The sequence below is a fragment of the Canis lupus genome, chromosome 17 (genome assembly GCF_011100685.1).
Source record: "Canis lupus familiaris isolate Mischka breed German Shepherd chromosome 17, alternate assembly UU_Cfam_GSD_1.0, whole genome shotgun sequence".
NCBI lineage: Eukaryota > Metazoa > Chordata > Mammalia > Carnivora > Canidae > Canis > Canis lupus.
The window spans coordinates 18833402-18851121 of record NC_049238.1 but is presented as its reverse complement, the minus strand read 5'-3'; the positions used below and the strand labels follow the sequence as shown (position 1 = coordinate 18851121).

General features: G+C 38.3%; 1 long non-coding RNA gene across 3 annotated transcripts in view; it reads right to left on the bottom strand.

Annotated features, from left to right (window-relative positions):
* LOC111090423 overlaps window positions 1–17105 on the bottom strand; it is a 39462-nt gene extending 22357 nt beyond the window's left edge. The window contains exon 1 of one of the 3 annotated variants that reach the window (XR_005371838.1): window positions 17046–17105. This is a non-coding gene — a long non-coding RNA (uncharacterized LOC111090423). Of the gene's footprint in view, window positions 1–9017; window positions 9169–9774; window positions 9818–17045 lie in introns of those variants that run through there. The other 2 variants (XR_005371837.1, XR_005371836.1) reach the window with 2 other exon arrangements.
* Between the last annotated feature and the right edge of the window lie 615 nt (window positions 17106–17720).

Here is a 17720-nt window from a genome sequence, read left to right as displayed (position 1 = left end):
ACTAAGAAATCACTGTGTTTCTTCTGCCACATTCTAATAAAACGATTAGTTTTATTAGCAGATTCAAGGGGAAGGGGACTTCACCTCTTGAGGAGATGAATGGTAAAGTCACATGGCAAAGGAATACAAAAGATGGGGAGAATGTTGTAGCAATTTTTGCAAACAATCTAAACATTGGTTTAACATTAGAAAATCAATTCTAATATATCATGTTAAGAGCCAGAAAGCAATATACATTTATAACTTTCTTTTCAATATATACAGAAAAGGCACTTAGTAAAATCCAATACCCATTGAGGATTTAAACAAAAACACCACCATAAGAAAACTAGGAAGAGAATTTTCTTAACCTGATAACAAAACCAAAAACCTACTCTGAATGTTACATGTAATCATGAAATACTGAAAATATTCTCCGTAAGACCAGGAAGAAAACAAGTGTATCATTACCATTTCTAATTTATCTTATTCTGGAGTCCTTAGCTCACACAATCATGTAAAATCAATAAGCAAATAAGAATAGGAAAGGTAGAAACAAAACCTTCATTGTCTGCAAATGATAAAACATTAAAATTAATAAGAGAGTTGAGCAAGTTTGCAGGAAATCAAATCAAGATTTTTTAAAAAGATTTTATTTATTTATTCATGAGACACACAGAGAGAGAGGCAGAGACACAAGCAGAGGGAGAGGCAGGCTCCATGCAGGAAGCCCATTGGGACTCTGGGATCACAACCTGAGACAAAGGCAGACGTTCAACTGCTGAGCCACCTGGGTGTCCCTCAAATCAAGATTTAAAAATCAATTGCATTTATATTCACCAGCAATAATACCTAGAAAATGTAAAGATACTATTTTTATAAGTATCAAAAACTAGCAAGTTTCTGTTGCCAGGTAAAAGAGAGTAAGAGCTATTCCACTCTCTCTGTCTCTCCCACTGAATGCAGCTATGAAACCTGGACAGAAAGCATGGAGCAGCTCTTTGATGACTCTACACATATTCTCAACATCATTAGCCATTAAGGAAATGCAAGCCAAAACCGCAATGAAATACCACTTCACAACCTCTAGAATGGCAATAATCAAAAAGAGGCACTAACAAGTGTTGGCAAGGATGTGGGGAAATTGGAACCCACATATAATGCTGGTAGAAATGTAAAATAGTACATATTGAAGAAAAACCCAGAAGAATTGAAACTCATCCACACAAAAACTTGTACAAAAATGTTTGTAGCAGCAGTATTCGTCATAGACAGAAATGGGAACCCAAATGTCTATCAACTAATGAATGGATAAAGCAAATGTGGTATATATTCATATAATAGAATATTATTTGGCCATAAAAAGGAATGAATGGATTCATGCTGGAAGATGGATGAACCTTGAAAATGTTATACTAAGGAAAAACAAAAACAAAAATAAAACAAAAAAACAGACAGAAAAGGCATATATTAAAAAAAAAAAAAAAGAAAGAAAAGGCATATATTGTATGATTTCAAAATCTATATTAGGATTCTCCAGAGAGGAAATTGGCTCACATGACTGTGTGGACTGGCAAGTTCAAAATCAACTAGCTGGCTGGACATTCAGGGAAGACTTGGTGTTGCAAGCTTGAGTCCTTCTTTTCCAGGGACCTCAGGCTTTTTAAGGTATTTGACTGATTATAGATTGTTGACTTCAAATGGGTATGGGCTTTTTTTCTGGGTTGATAAAAATATTCTGGACTTAGTGATATATACAAAAAGCCACAGAATCATACACTTTTTTTAAAAAAAAAGATTTATTTATTAGAGAGAGAGAGAGAGTGAATGAGTGCACTTGAGTAGAGGGGAGGGGCAGAGGGAGAGAATCATGAGGCAGACTGCCTGCTAAGCACTGAACCCTATACAGGGCTGGATCTGACAACCCATTAAGTCATGACCTGAGCTGAAACCAAGAGTCAGATGCTTGACCGACTAAACCATCCAAGTGTCCTGGAAGTGTACTCTCTTTAAAGGGGTGAATTTTATATAGTGAGTCACATCTCAATAAAGGTACTACTAAAAATTCTAGCAGTTTCTATGACTATAGACAAGCTGATTCTAAAATTAGAAAGGAAAAGGAACGGGGGGAGGGTGGGGGGGAAAGAAAGGAAAAGGAACCAAAATAGCTAAAAAATTTAAAAGAGAAGAATAAAGTTGAAGGAATCACACTATCCAATCTTAAGATTTTCCATAAACCTGCAGTAATCAATATGGCTACCACAAATGCAGTCCTAAGTCCTAGGAGATTTTTTAATAAAGTGGAAAATTTTCTTAAAGCTAAAAATTTTCAGTATTTGTTTATTCAATTTTTAATATAATCCCCCATTCCAAAAAAGAAAAAAGAAAAGAATTTGAATCACCTCAAATAAATGCAGTATTGAGCAAATGAATAAAAGGCAAGTGAAGAAACGCCTGGGTGGCTTAGTCGGATGAGTGTCTGCCTTTGGCTCAGGTCATGATCTGGGGTCCTGGAATCAAGCCCCGTATCGGGCTCCCTGCTCACTGGAGATCCTGCTTCTCCCTCTCCTCCCTGCTTGTGCTCTCTCTCACTATCTCTGTCTCTTTCTCAAATAAATGAAATCCTTAAAAAAAAAAAAAAAGGGATCCCTGGGTGGCGCAGCGGTTTGGCGCCTGCCTTTGCCCCACGGTTTGGCGTGATCCTGGAGACCCGTGATCGAATCCCACATCGGGCTCCCGGTGCATGGAGCCTGCTTCTCCCTCTGCCTGTGTCTCTGCCCCTCTCTCTCTCTCTCTGTATCTGTCATGAATTTAAAAAAAAAAAAAAAAAAAAAAAGACAAAGTAAAAAAAGCATAAGGGTACAACAAAAGCCCAAAAAGCACTTAACAGTAATTCACAAACATACAAACCATTGGATACTCCCTCCTCTCTAGAATTACAAGCAAATTTAGCTAAGCACTTTCTAGCAGCCAGCCCCCCAAAAAGAAGAAAAGTCAGTTTCAGGTCCACATTGCTCATAAAAGACAAAAGCAGATGCTCAAGAGAGAATTATCATTTCCTGATTGTGTGAATTGAGAGAAATTTCTCCCATTTAGGAGAAAACACAACTGTGTGGGGGCCAGTGAGGTGTGAAATGTCATCAGCCTTGAAGCCAGCAGCTCCGGCAGTGACAAGAAGTAGCATCACTGGCACAAACATCAACAATTTGACACCAGGTATTGGCAGCCTGGGAACAGAGATCAGTGAGCGTTTGTAGCAGGCAGGGGTGTGGCCTTCAGTTGGCCTCTGCAGAGAGAAGAGCAGGAACAGAAACTTAAGGCAGCCAAGAGAACAAATTCACAGAACGCTTGTGAGATACCACATAGAGATTCCAAGAACTCTTCACAAGGAAACAGAGGAGTTCTTAGAATAGGTGGGGGAAGAGAGAGAAATACTGCTACGTGACTACTATTTGGGTCCACACATGGGATATGTGTTTCTTTTCATTTTTTGTTTTTTTATGAAACCAACAAATGTATCTCTTATATTTATTTTTTTAAGATTTTATTTATTTATTTGAAAGAGAGCAAGAAAGCACAAGCAGAAGGAGGGGCAGAGGGAGAGGGAGACACAGGCTCTCCACTGAGCAGGGAGATCGAAGTGGGGCTCCATCTCAGGAACCCAGGATCATGACCTGAGCCAAAGGTAGATGCTCAACTGACTGAGCCACCCCTGCGCCCCTGAGTGTATCTCTTTTAAAAAAATTTTTAAGTGGAACAGTTAGCTTACAGTGAAAAATAGAAGAATTCTGCCCCTTTGATTCTCATTCCCAAATTCCCCTTCCTTTTAAGCAACTTCTCTGAACTTTTTTGGGCTATTTATTCTGGTTTTATCTCCATGTATCTACAGTAAGTGCTTATGGGCACCTGAGTGGCTCAGTCAGTTAAGCATCTGCCTTCAGCTTGGGTCATGATCCCAGGGTCCTGGGATTGAGTCCCACATGGGGCTTCCTGCTCAGTGGGGAGTCTGCTTGTCCCTCTCCCTTTGGTGCCCCATCCCTGTTTGTGCTCTCTCACTCTCTCTCAAATATATAAAATCTTTTTTTTCAAATATATAAAATCTTTAAAAATAAAATAAACTATGTACTTACATCACCATTTTTTCATTTTTTACTTTATCTTGCTATTATGGTAAATGGAGATTTACCTCTCTTAAGTCATCTCCTTCAGGGCATATCTCATTTTATTGTGCTTCACATTATGGCACTTCGAAGATTTTTTTTTTTTTTATGATAGTCACACACAGAGAGAGAGAGGCAGAGACACAGGCAGAGGGAGAAGCAGGCTCCATGCACCGGGAGCCCGACATGGGATTCCATCCCGGGTCTCCAGGATCGTGCCCTGGGCCAAAGGCAGGCGCTAAACCACTGCGCCACCCAGGAATCCCCGAAGATTTTTTTTTAAAGGAACTTTGAGTTTCTTTTTATTTATTTATTTATTTATTTATTTATTTATTTATTCATGAGAGACACACAGAGAGAGGGAGGTGCAGAGACACAGGCAGAGAGAGAAGCAGGCTCCATGCAGGGAGCCCGATGGGGAATCGATCCCACATCTCCAAGATCACCCCCTGGGTCAAAGGTGGCGCCAAACCGCTGAGCCACCTGGGCTGCCCGGCACTTAAAAGATTATACATTTTTTAGGAATTGAAGGTTTGTGGCAACCCTGTGTCAATCAAGTCTGCTGGAACCATTTGTCCAACAGCATTTGCTCACCTCATGTACCTAGTGTCACATTTTGGTGATTTTGCAATATTTCAAACTTTCTCATTATTATATTCATTATGGTTGGTGATTCATGATTATGATTTACTGAAATCTCAGCTGACGGTTAGCAATTTTTGGCAATAAAAGTATTTTTAAAATACAGTACTTAAAAAATAAGGTATGTACTTTTTTATAGATATAATGCTATTGCACACTTAACAAACTACAGTATAGTATAAACATAACTTTTAGAGGTACTGGAAAGCCAAAAAATTCATTTGACTCACTTTATTGCAATATTTGCTTTATTGCCATGATCTGGAATTGAATATCTCTAAGATGTGTCTGTATATTCATTTAAATATTCTTCCTCAAAAAAAAAATATTCTTCCTCATTCTCATTTTCCTAGATCTGTTACATTGCATTTTTGTTTAAATAAATATTTAATATTTATATTAGTATAGTTTCTATTCTTGTATTATGTGTGTATTATAACATTTCCTTTTTGAACAATTTTCCAGTATAAATAATTGCTTTAGTTTTGTTTGTTTGTTAAGATTTTATTATTTATTTATTTATTTGGCAGAGAGAGAGAGTGTACACAAGAAGGGGGAGCTGCAGAGGGAGAGGGAGAAACAGACTCCCCACTGAGCAGGGAGCCAGATGTGGGGCTCGATCCCAGGACCCTAGAATCATGACCTAAGCAGAAGGCAGGCACTTAGCCAACTGAGCTATCCAGGCCCCCCTGCTTTGGTTTTTGTTTCTTGTTTGTTTAATTGTCCATGTCAATATCACTACTTCAATTCCAAACTATCCATTAAAGCTAAAAATAATTTCTGAACATATTAAAATACATTGGCTATTCTATACATTTAGTTTCTCTCTTGGAGCCCTCTGTCTTCATTCTCTTATTGGTACCGGTTGCTCATGAAGCCCACTGCCCAGCTATTATCTTGACACTTCCCATCACTGAAATCCAAGGAATTTTTTTCACCTCACTTATGTGTTAAATCTTTGTTCCCTGGATCTGGTGTGTTTCTCTTTCTTGGCTTCTTCCTTTTTTATATCATTTAGTGTTTCTGAATAAAAGTGTCATGATTTTACCTACTTATCTGCATGATAATTTGCCTGGGTATAGAATTTTAGATTGGATATAATTTGCCCTCAGAATTTTAAGCCACCACTCCATTTTCCCCCAGACTAATCTAGCATTCTTGTTTTGTTGGTCTTTGTTTTTTTTCTGAGTCCTGAATTGCTTTTCCTTCCTTTGGACTCTTCTATGGCTTATTTGTATATTTAGCATTGTTTGTCTTTGTCTTTCTTGTTTAAGTCTTTTTCAAATATATAGTGATTTTTTTTGCCATCCATTCAATTTTGATACACATACTCAGATTTTTTAGGGCTATTCCAGGGAAGAAAGCTGAACTTTCTGATTGGTGGGTACATAGGGATAGAGCTATCAACATTCTGGCTTTCAGCTTTCTTGGCACTAGGAGACTCAAGAGAGTACATAGAGAATTATCCTTTATTATATGGACTTTGTCTTAATCTCACCCTTCATAGTTTGATGTTTCTGCTTTGCCTACCACTGTACTTGTCCCTGAATTGGGGCCTCTCTTTTCAATTTATCCACAGATTAAATCTCCAATCTTCTGCTTTGGGTATAGGAGAAAATGTTATATCAAAGAAAATAGATACTTCTGCATAGGAAAAGATACTGGAAAAAGGATATCTAACAGTTAAACATAGCAGATTGAACATATGGCACTTATTTCTGTTGCCTCCAGAAACTCTGCTAAAATGAGAATAAAATTTTGAAATGAATAAACAGTAGAGAGAGAACATGAACAGCGATGTAGCAGTCAGAGTTCTGGCAGAAAACAGATTGGCACATTCAAATGAGAATTTAATAGAATTTAATAAGAAAACTATTTACAGAGGTGGGGGCAGGATTAAGAGAACCAGCAAGGGACGGAGATGATGACAGTTTCTGAATAACATTCAGTGGACCTCTAGGGGGCAAGTGGAGAGAATGATTACTGCAACCTGGTAAGAGCTCTAGGCATAGAAGAAAAGAACCCTCTAGGAGCCATAGAGTTAAGTAAAAAGTATTGTGCCATCACCAAAACTATGGCATCCCAGGGAGGAAGTATGTGGGGAGAAGACCGCAATGGGAATAAATACTCTTACATCTACAATTCTATCTCCTCCCACTCTCCAGTCTTCTGACAGTACCTCCAATTAGCCGAATCCAACTGTTAGCCAAAAGTCAAGGGAGCCTAAGTCCATAGAAGTATCCTCTCTCACACAGTGCAGTGCAAAAAAAGAATGGATTTGGAAGAGCAAAACAAATAAATAATACAGACACAGACAAGAGATGTCAACAAATTTTTAGAAGATAAAAATTGGATAAAGGAGTTGCTAGAATTGTGAAAGCTTAGTACCACAGGGATATGCTAATGAGAAGAAAGCTGAAATCACTACAGTATTTTGTAAATGCCCAGAATCTGGAGGCACCAGTTATCTCCAAAGGCAGAAATTAATGCAGTGCTGAAGAGAAGAACTGGTTGAAAAACTTTAAGTGGCTTGCTCATATCCATAAAACTACATTCTGCAGAGACAAGTGGATCCTCTTTCCCACTCTAGCAGAAGACAAGGTGTCAGGAAACTTGCAGCACCTAGACACAGTAATATCAGACACAGCTGAAAGCAAGAATAATTATTTGTATGGGATTCAGAGGGGGCATCACAATTCTATTGGAGAGTTTATGGTTGAACTAGTAATTATTACATAGAAAATTACTAAAACAACCTACAGGCAATTATTAATTCCAGTATAGCTAAAAAGTTATATAATCAGTAGTATAACAATACAAACATATTATAAATATTGATTTTTAAAAATGTGAAGCAAATATATTGGGAGGATGAAGGGAAGGAAGGGAATGTTAAGTGTGCTAAATCCTGTTATTCTGTAATATGAAGTCAATAGATAGCATAAAAAGAGCAATATAAGAATAGTTTTAGAAAAATAGAATTAAAAACCAGAAGAAACCGCCTGGAGAAAAAAAAAACAGCTGAGGAAATGCCTAAAGGAGGGCCATGTGGTGGAGGACATACTGGATCTCACCAAACTCCTCAGAATTCAATACTAGTAGAGGTTCCTATTGGGGACACCTGGGTGACTCAGTGGTTGAGTATCTGCCTTCGGTTCAGGGGATGATCCCCCGGGGTCCTGGGATTGAGTCCTGCATGGGGCTCCTGATGGGGAGCCCGCTTCTCCCTCTGCCTATGTCTCTGCCTCTCTCTCTCTCTCTGTGTCTCATGAATAAATAAATAAAATCTTTAAAAAAAAGAAGTTGCCATTGACTTGTAAACACAACAAAAATATGTTTCAGATATATAAGAGCCTATCCTAAACCACTTCAGAGAAGAACTCCAACCAAATGAGAAATTAACCATTATTAATTATTTATAATTGTATAAATATAAGGTAATGATGGAGTAGTTCCTATCAAATCAACTTTCTAGTAGATAATAAGTATAAATTCTGAGAAAAAATGTGAAAAAAACACCTTGGAAGCACTGGAGAAAGACAAAACTCAGGGGAAAAGTAGGCAGTAGGGACATTTACATTTGAAAAAAGGTAATGGCTCTGAATAAGTTTCTCCTTGTTACACTTTTAACTTGAGGGAAGGTGCCAGTTGGCCCTGTGTGGGATAGTAAAACTTTTTTTTAAAGATTTTATTTATTTATTCATGAGAGACAGAGAGAGAAGCCAGCTCCTCACAGGGAGTCTGATGTGGGACTCAATCCCTAGTCCCAGGATCACGGCCCTGAGCCAAAGGCAGACACTCAGCTCAACCGCTGAGCCACCCAGGCATCCCAAATAAAACTTGAATAAGAAACAGAAGAGAGGCACCTGAGTGGCTCAGTGGTTGAGCGTCTGCCCTTGGCTCAGGTCCTGATCCCAGGGTCCTGGGACAGAGTCCAGCATCAAGTTCCGCATCGGTCTCCACATGGAGCCTGCTTCTCCCTCTGCCTATGTCTCTGCCTCTCTCTCTCTCTCTCTGTCTCCCATGAATAAATAAATTAAAGAGAGAGAGAGAGAGAGAAGGAGAAAGAAAGAAGAAAGAAAGAAAGAAAGAAAGAAAAAGAAAGAAAGAAAGAAAGAAAGAAAGAAAGAAAGAAAGAAAGAAAGAAAGAAAGAAAGAAAGAAAGAAAGGAAAGAAAGAAAGAAAAGAGAAAGAAAGGGAGAAAGAAAGAGAGAAAAGAGAAGAGTGATGGAGTACCTGGGTGGCTCAGTCAGTTAAGCCTCAGGCTCAGGCCATGATCTCAGGGTCATGATCTCAGGGTGGTAAGATTGGGCCCGCAGCAGGCCCACACCAATGAGGAGTTTGCTGGAGATTCTCTCCCTCTGTCCCTCCCCTTTCTCTCTCTCCTTTAAAAATAAATAAGGAAGGAAGGAAGGAAGGAAGGAAGGAAGGAAGGAAGGAAGGAAGGAAGGAAGGAAAGAGAAGCGAGGCGACAATAGCTCTCAAATAGAAAAAGGGAAAATCACAAAAAGGAGAGAGCTGAAAAGCAGGGTTCTGTGTAAAAATTCTGCCCCTATCTCTGTCTGACCTTGAACCACATTTGTGTAGGGCAGATTCTATGCAGCCCAGCTAACACTGAAAAAGCTGCTGAACTGAGATTTCAGCGGCTGCCCACAACAGAAGAAACAAAGTTTCTTCTCTCTTTCAAAGGCAGAAGCTTGAGTCTACCTAAATAAACTGCCTAGTTAAACCAGGAGCAAAGCAAACAAAACAAAGCAGGGGCACCTGGCTGGCTCAATCAGTAGAACATGTGACTCTTGATCTTGGGGTCATGAGTTTGAGCCCCACTTGGGCATAGTTTACTTAAAAAAATTTTTTTTGGAGAAATAAAAGAGAATCCAGAGTCTCTACAACATATTGTCTACAATATGCAGGATACAATCCAAAATTACTAGGGAAAAACAAGGAGGAAATGTGGAAGAGGATTATGGTAATATGGCAAAAGAAAAAGTACCAGTAATTTGTCTCCCCAGCAGGACAGCAGTTGATGACAGAATCTGTCTGATGTAATAACTTTGGAACTCTGGATTCTACTAAAGGCTTGAAAATTCCAGGGGAAGTCTTGGATGGTAAGTTTGGTTAATTTCAGTTCTTTGCACAAGAGCAACTACCCATTCCCGACCCTCAGCCCCACAGTAAGCAGCTATGCAGCCTCCTAAAGTAGCTACACACAGCTTGTAGAAGCCAGCATAGGCATAAATTTCCCTCCAAGTATCAAGGATCTGTTTTGATTATAGATTGCTGCTTCTGATCTCAGAGGTACAAAGAGGTGGGTGGTCATTGTTGTTGCACCTACCCCCATTGTTGCAAACCCCTACCTCTCCTGGTTAGGGGATTTAAAGGGCTTTTTCCCCTTTATTTTTTCTCTGTTTCCCCTTTTAGGGGCCACACATTAAAGACTAGGACATTCAAAAACAATTGCATAAATGGGGAAATTAGAAAGTGGCCATGCATGCCCAGGGAAAATTGTAGGCTCAGGAAAGACCAGCGAAGATCTTAAGTGTATACCTCACGTAGGTCCCTGACACAGAGTCAGACTCCAATAATTTTTTTAAAGCAATAAACAAACAATAACAACAAAAAGTGCAAACCCTTGGGAAAGGGGAGAAATCTGATTTCAAGTGTTATCACATTATTAGATTCAAATGTCCCAGTTTTGGGGTGCCTATGTGATTCAGTCAGTTAAGTGTCTGGCTCTTGGTTTTGGCTCAGGCCAAGATCTCATGGGATGTCCCATAAAGCCCTACATTGGGCCCCCCGCTCAGCAGGAAGTCTGCTTCAAGATTCTCTCCCTCTGCCTAAGTCCCCACACCCTGCTCACTCAGTCTCTCTCTCTCTCTCTCTCTCTCTGTCTCAAATAAATAAATACTTAAACAAATATATATCTAGTTTCAAGAAAAAAATTACAAGGCATACAACAAAATAGGAAAATGTAACCCATTCAAAGGAGAAATTTAAATCAACAGGGACTGTCCCTGAAAAAATCTGATGGCAGATCTACTAGACAAACACTTTAAAACAACTGTCTTAAAGATGCTCAAAAATCTAAAAAGTCAAAAAATGATATATGAATAAAATAGAAATATCAATAAAGAAATAGGAAACCTAAGAAGAAAACTAAAAGACATTCTGGAACTGAAAAGTACAATAAGTAAAATTTAAAAATTCACTGTTGGAATTCAAAGGCAGATTTGAGCAAGCAAGAGAGAATCAGCAAACAGGAAAATGACAATGGAAAGTATTGATTCTAAGGAACAAAAAGAAAAAAGACTGGAAAGGATGAATAGAACCTAAGAGAGCTGTGGGACACCACTAAACAGAGTGGGAGTCTCAGAAAAAGAAGAAAGGGAGAGAGAGAATATCTGAGCAAATATTGGCTGAAAACTTTGCAAATTTGATGAAATATATGAATATAAACATCCAAGGTCAGTGAACTCTCAATAAGATGAACCAAAATAGATTCACACCAAAGCATGTTATAATTAAATTTTCAAAAGACAAAAAGAGAATCTTGACAGCAGCAAGAGAGAAGCAATTCACTGCACATAAGGAGGAAGACTATCAGCAGATTTCTCAGAAAATTTGGAGGCAAATATATTCAAAGTGCTAAAAGAAAAAAAAATGTCAACCAAGAATTCTATATCCGGCAAAACTGTCCTTCAAAAGTGGAGAAATTGATACATTACTGATAAACAAAAGCTGAGTGAATTTGCAACCACTAGATCTGCCCTTCAAGAAATGCTCAAGGGAATCCTGCAGAGTGAAATGAAAGGACACTAGATAGTAACTTTAAGCCATATGAAGAAATAGAAATCTCCCTCAATAAAAATAAATACATAGGCAATTATAAAAGCTAGCATTATTGTAACAATAGTTTATAACTCTACTTTTTATTTTCTACATGATTCATGTAGTTATTACATTATAAAATATATTTGTATATAAGCTAATTTTATTATAACTTTAGTTTATAACTCCACATTTCATTTCCTACATAATTTAAGAGACTACTGTATTTAAAAGAATTTTTACTTTATGTTTTGGGGCAAACAATGTATAAAGATGCAATTTTGTGGCATCAACAATTGAAAGGGGTGAGTATGAAACTGTAAAGGTTCAAAGTTGTATAGGTTATTAAAGTTAATTTGGTATAAATTCAAATTGGAGTGTTATAAATTTAGGATATTATATGCAATCCCATGGTAACCACCAAAATATACAAAAAAGGAAATGAGAAAGGAATTTAAACATTTCACTACCCAAAAAAATCAACTAAATGTAAAAGAAGACAGTAGTACAGTAAATGAGGGACAAAAAATCTATAGGGCTTATAGAAAACAAATAGTAAAATGACAGAAGTCTCTCCTTATCAGTAATTACTTTAAATGTAAATAGATTAAAGACAGATTGACAGAATGGATAAAAACACATGATATGAATATATATTATGTAAAAAGACTCACTTTAGATCTAAAGGCACAAACCGATTGAAAATGGAAGGATAGAAAAAGATATTCTGAAAAAAAAAAAGATATTCTGTGCAAATAGTAACCAAAGAGAGTAAGGGGTGGCCATACTAATATGAGACAAAATAGACTTTAAGTCACAAAGTTTGTAAAAGACAAAGAAGGACATTATATATTAATAACAAAAGTTCAATGCATCAAGAAGACAAAGCAATTATAAGCATTTATGCACGTAATTACAGACCATCAAAATATATGAAGTAAAAACTGGCAGAATTAGGGACGCCTTGGTGGTTCAGTGGTTGAGCGTCTGTCTTTCACTCAGGGCATGATCCCAGAGTTCTGGGATGGAGTTCCGCATCGGGCTCCCTGCATGGAGCCTGCTTCTCCCTCTGCCTGTGTCTCTGCCTCTCTCTCTGTCTCTCATGAATAAATAAATAAAATCTTTTAAAAAAATGACAGAATTAAAGGGAGAAAATAGACAGTTTTACAATAATAGTTGGAAACCAATATTTCGTTTCATGAAATCTGAGAAAATTCAACATCTTTTCATGATAAAAACACTCAACAATCTAGAGATAGAAGAAACTACCTCTATATAATAAGAGCTACATACAAAAAACTCATAGTGAAAATCATACTCAATGGTGAAAGACTGAAAGGTTTTCCTCTAAGATTAAGAACAAGACAAGGATGCCTGCTTTCACTTCTTCTGTTCAACATAGTACTGAAATTTCTAGCCAGAAGAATTAGGCAAGAAAAGAAATAAAAGACATTCATATTAGAAAGGGAGAGCAAAATTATCTCTGTTTGCAAATGATATGATCATATATGTAGAAACCCTGGGCTACACACATATCAAAAAACCCAGTTATAACTAATAAATGAATTCAGTGAAGTAGCAGGATACAAAATCAATGCACAAAAATCAGTTGCATTTCTCTATACTAACAATGAACAATCTGAAAAAAAATTACAAAAACAATTCTATTTACAATAAAATCAAAAAGAATACTAAGAAACTAATTTAACCAAGGAGGTGAATGATTTGTACAATGAAAACAATAAAACATTGCTGAAAGAAATTAAAGAAGACATAAATAAAGGGAAATGACCCATGTTCATGGATTACCAGATTTAGTATTAGTAAAATGTCAATAATACCCAAAGCAATCTACAGATTCAATGCAATCTCATCAAAATGCCATATTTTTTGCAGAAATAGAAAAACCCATCCTAAAATTCATATAGAATCTCAAAGGATCCTAAAGATCCAAAACAATCTTGAAAAAGAAGAATAGAGGCGGCCCCGGTGGCGCAGCGGTTTAGCGCCGCCTGCAGCCCGGGGTGTGATCCTGGAGACCTGGGATCAAGTCCCACATCAGGCTCCCTGCATGGTGCCTGCTTCTCCCTCTGCCTGTGTCTCTGCCTCTCTCTCTCTCTAGCTGTGTCTCTATGAATAAATAAATAACATCTTTAAAAAAAATAAGAATAAGGCTAAAACACAGTTCTTGATTTCAAGACATACTACAAAAGTACAGTGACCAAAACAAGGTGGTACTGGCATAAAGATAAACATAGAGACAAATGAAATTAAACAGAAAGCCCAGAAATAAACCTTCAATATATGGTCAATGATTTTTTTTTTTTTAAGATTTTCTTTATTTGAGAGAGAAAGAGCACCAGCAGGGAGAGGGAAAAGCAAACTCTCGCTGAGTGCAGAGCCTGACACAGGGCTCGATCCCAGGACCCTGAGATCATGATTTGAGCTGAAGGCAGACACGTAACTGAGCCAACCAGCCTCCCCATTTGGCTAAATGATTCCTGATAAAGGGTGCCCAGACCATTCAATGGACAAAAGACAGTCTTTTCTACAAATGGTGCTGGGAAAACTAGATACCCGAATGCAAAAGAATCAAGTTGGACCCTTACCTAACACCATATACAAAAATTAACTCAAAACTGGAGAAAGACCTAAATATAAGACTTAAAACTATAAAGCTGTTAGAAGAAGACACACAGCAAAAGCTTCACAGTGTGGGATTTGGCAGTGATTCCTTGGCTGTGACACCAAAGGCACAGCAACAGAATAAAAAGTAGACAAGTTGGACTTCATGCAACTTTAAAAATTCTGTGCATCAAAAGACAATATGAACAGAATTAAAAGGCAACCCACAGAATGAGGGATAATATTTGCAGAACTACATCTGATAAGGGATTAACATCCAAAATATAGAGAGAACTCCTATAACTCAACGACAAAACAAATAACCCAATTCAAAAATGGGCAAAGGACTTAAATAAGCATTTGTCCAGAGAAGACATACAAATGGCCAGTAAGCATACAAAAAGATGCTCCACATCACTAATCATGAGGATAATGCAAATCAAAACTACAATGAGATACCACTGCACATCCATCAGGTTGGCAACTATCAAAGGAAAGAGAAAATAACAAGTGTTGGAAAGGACAAGCTGGAAGAAGAAGCTGGAGTGCCCAACCATTGCTGATGGGAATGTAAAATGGCACAGTTGTGAGGGGTGCCTGGGTGACTCAGTCAATTAAGCGGCTGCCTTCAGCTCAGGTCATGATCTCAGGGTCCTGGGATTCAGCCCCATGTAGGGCTCCCTGCTCAACTGGAGGTCTGCTTCTCCCTCTCCCTCTGTTCCTCCCCTGCTCATGCTTGTTTTCCCCTCTCCCCCTCTCTCTTTCTCTCATAAATAAAATATTTTATTTTATTTTAAGATTTTATTTATTTATTCATGAGAGACACATAGAGAGAGGCAGAGACATAGACAGAGGGAGAAGCAGGCTCCCCCAGTGCAGCCCAATGTGGGACTCGATCCTTGGTCTCTGGGACCATGCCCTGAGCTGAAGGCAGATGCCCAACCACTGAGCCACTCAGGCATCCCATAAATAAAATCTTTTAAAAAAATGGAACAGTTGTGGGAAACAGTTTGGTGGTCTTCAAGAAGTTAAACATAGATTTACCATACAACCCTGCAATTGTACTCTTAGATGCACACTCAAAAGAACCAAAAACAGGGACAGATAGTTGTACTCCAGCATCCACTGCAGCGTTATTCACAATAGCCAACAGGTGGAAACAAGCTAAATATCCCTCACTAGATGAAAGGATCAACAAATTGTGGCATACACACACAATATAATATTATTTAGCCAAAGAAAGAATGAAGTTATTTTTTTAAGGTTATATTTATTTATTTGAGAGAGAGAGATAGAGCATGAGCAGGAGAAAGGAGGCAGAGGGAAAAGCAGACTCCCCAATGAGCAGGGAGCCTGATGCAGGGCTCAGTCCCAGGAGCCTGAGATCATGACCTGAATGGAAGGCAGACACTTAACCAACTGAGCCACCCAGGTGCTCCAAGAATGAAGTTCTGATGCATGCTGCAATGTGGAAAAACTTTGAAACATACTAAGTGAAATAAGCCAGACTAAAGAGGAAACATGCTGAAGGATTCCACCTATGTGAAATATCTAGAATAAACAAATTCACAGAGGCAAAATGTAGGTTAGAAATTACCAGGGGCTGGGGGAATGAGGACAACAGGCAATTGCTAAATGCATACAGAGTTTTTGTTGGAGGTAATAAAAAGTTTTGAAAATAGATAGTGATGGTGATTATATAGCATTGTGAGTATAATTAATGCCACTGAATTTTATACTTACAAATGATTAAAGTGGCAAATTTTATGTTATGTATATTTTACTGCAATAAAGGTTAGAGCTATGGGAAATAAGAGGGGAAAGGTGAAATTATGGCCTCTATGCCACTATTTATTATCCCAAGTCTACTTTCTTTCTGCAGATTAACATTAAATATTTGCTTAGAACTCTAGTTTGTAAGATTTATAAGGGACTTGGTTATAAAATACTCTAGCAATACTGTATTTGTTTAGGAAACTCTGACATACAAGGCAATGTTTCTTAAAATGTAGTCTGAGGATCACTTGCATCAGTGTCACTTTAAGATAAAACACAGATTCCTGGGCAGCCTGGGTGGCTCAGCGGTTTAGCGCGCCTTCGGCCCAGGGCATGATCCTGGAGACCTGGGATCGAGTCCCACATCGGGCTCCCTGCATGGAGCCTGCCTCTCCCTCTGCCTGTGTCTCTGCCTCTCTCTCTCTCTTTCTCTGTCTCTCTGTGTCTCTCATGAATAAATAAAATCTTAAAAAAAAAAGAAAAAAGAAAAACCACAGATTCCTGGCTTCAACCAAGGTCAACCAAACCAGAAAATTTGGGAGTGAAGCCTATGAATGTGCATTTTAAACATGTGTCCAAAGAGAAATTATGCATTGATCACAGGCAGTTATATTTATGCATGGTTGATTATGCTTTCTAAATTTGGTGGGAAGGGCCTATTTCTGATGGTTTCCTGAACTTCAGAAAGGTGTGGACATTTCAGAGATTTGAGCTAAGTTAACCCAACTTTGGAGTATCTGAAGGAGTAAATAAGACCCCTGTATTCAGGGACACCTGGGTGGCTCGGTGGTTGAGTGTCTGCCTTTGGCTCAGGTCGTGATCCCGGGGTCCTGGGATCGAGTCCTGAGTTGCTCCCTGCAGGGAGGCTGCTTCTCCCTCTCCCTATGTCTCTGCCTCTCTTTCTGGTTCTCTCATGAATAAATAAATAAAATCTTAAGAAAAAAAAAGACCCCTCTATTTAGACTGAACAGAATAATATTTCTTTTTTTTTTTTTTTTTAGAATAATATTTCTAAAAAGAGAGAAAGAGGGTCACCTGGGTGGCTCAGTCAGTTAAGCATCTGACGCTTGATCTCAGCTCAGGTCTCCATCTCAGAATCATGAGTTCAAGCCCCACGGTGGGTTCCATGTTGGACCTGGAGCCTGCTTTAAGTAAATAAACAAATAAATATTTTAAAAGGAGAAGGAAAACATTTTCTACATAATTGAGGATGTAGATTCAAGGGATTAAATAAAGGAAGGGTAGATACTGTGTTCTGTTTTTAGCGTGAAAGCCTGGTATGTTACATTATTATAGTGTGCTCACTGCGAATATAACCCTGAGGAGTTTGATTATAGTATCACGCACCATGACTGTTAATGAGACATCAAACAGAGAAATGCCTTCTCAAGGAGTGTACAGCACTGGTTTTCAAACTTAATGTGCCTAATAATTGCCTCCTCATCACTGCCCCCTCCCCATTCCACCCCTGAAATTCTTTCTTTTTCTTTTTGTTTCTTTTTCTTTTTCTCTTTCTCTTTCTCTTTCTTTTTCTTTCTTTCCTTCCTTCCTTCCTTCCTTCCTTCCTTCCTTCCTTCCTTCCTTCCTTCCTTCCTTCCTTCCTTCCTTCCTTCTTTCCATTAGTTTCAGAGGTAGAATTTAGTGATTCATCAGTTGCATATGACACCCAGTGCTCATTACATCACATGCCGTCCTTAATGCCCATCACCC